Source organism: Loxodonta africana, chromosome 3 (genome assembly GCF_030014295.1).
Source record: "Loxodonta africana isolate mLoxAfr1 chromosome 3, mLoxAfr1.hap2, whole genome shotgun sequence".
Taxonomy (NCBI): Eukaryota; Metazoa; Chordata; class Mammalia; order Proboscidea; family Elephantidae; genus Loxodonta; species Loxodonta africana.
The window spans coordinates 49,849,862-49,851,360 of record NC_087344.1 but is presented as its reverse complement, the minus strand read 5'-3'; the positions used below and the strand labels follow the sequence as shown (position 1 = coordinate 49,851,360).

The window sequence follows — 1,499 nt, the reverse complement described above, 5'->3', positions numbered from 1 at the left end:
GCTCCAGACAGAAAGTGGCCAATAGTTGTATCTTAGATAGCCACTCAAAAGCTTTTAAGACCCCAGATGCTTCTTACCAAAGTAGGAAGTAGAACGTTGTCTTTGTGAACTGTGTTATGTCAGTTGACCTAGATGACCCGAGAAACTATGGTCCTTAGCCTTCAAGCTCAATAACTCAGTCCCTTGAGGTGTTTGATTATGTCTAGGATGTTTCCATGACTGTGCCTCCCGTGTACTCTATTATACATATGAATATACATGCAACACATATAGATATGTATACAGAAATATCCACAGCCAAACCTGTATAGGCGCCTGAGTGTACTCCCATACGCCCTCCCACACCTATTCAGCATACATACCTACCTATGTATCCACTCAAAAATTATCGTTTATTACTGTTGTTGCAGAATTGTATACATTATAGTATTTACCGTCATTGCCTTTTATTGTTCTGTACCTCTCGGTGTCTTCCTTTGCCTTAGTCATGTTGTGCTGACTTTCCCCATATTGTGCACTGCCTTTCCCTTCACCAAAGTTAACGCACGTCTACTCTCTAGTTAGCGATTCTCCCTCCCTCCCCCTCCCACCCCTGGTAACCATCAAAAAACATTTCTTTCTGTGTATAGACCTTTTCTTGACTATTTATAATAGGGGTCTCACATAATATTTGTCCTTTTGTGATAGACTTATTTCACTCAGCATAATGTCCTCCAGATTCATCCATGTCGTGGGATATTTTGCAGATTCATCGTTATTCTTTATCGTTGCGTAGTATTCCATCGTGTGTATGTATCACAGTTTGTTTATCCACTCATGCACTGATGGGCACTTAGGTTGTGTCCATCTTTTTGCTATTGTGAATAATGCTGCAATGAATATGGGTGTGCAGTGCACATGTTTTATTTATTTTTTAATGGAACACGTCACGATTTTGCATGTCATTCTTATGCAGGGGCCATACTCATCTTCTCTGTATCTTTCTGATTTCAGTATATGGGCTGCCAAAGTGAGCACTTTTTTATTTTTAAACCAGTTTTTCACTTGGGCTTCTGTCATTTGTCACTGGCTGACACAGAAATCCCACTTGACCTAGAGTCTTTTTTCCCCTAGTTGTGTCTTTCTAAAGCCTTGATTTATTATTCCTTTTTTTTCTCAGCCAAATTGTAAGCTTCTTGAAGGTAGGTTTCTATAGTAAATTAAATCCCTTCTGGATACTATATAGTAATGCTGTCCAATAGAACTTTCTGATTGACAAACATATTTTATATTTGTGCCATCCAATATGGTAGTCACTAGCCACATATAGCTACTGAGCACTTAAAATGTGGTTAGTGCAACTGAGGAACTGAATTGTTAATTAAAAAAAAATTATTTAATTTAAATAGCCACATGTGGCTACTGTATTGGGCAGCCCTGAAGGATACTGTCTTTCACTGGCAGTTGGCATTTTATGGATTTTTATTGATTTATTCTGGTATTTGCTTAACAAACAAGAG

At 38.3% G+C, this 1,499-nt stretch overlaps 1 non-coding gene across 1 annotated transcript; it reads right to left on the bottom strand.

Moving 5' to 3' along the window:
- Positions 1 to 910: 910 nt before the first annotated feature.
- On the bottom strand, positions 911 to 1,017 carry LOC111751523 (U6 spliceosomal RNA). Its single transcript, XR_002786637.1, has one exon. It is a non-coding gene; the product is annotated as a U6 spliceosomal RNA (small nuclear RNA).
- Between the last annotated feature and the right edge of the window lie 482 nt (positions 1,018 to 1,499).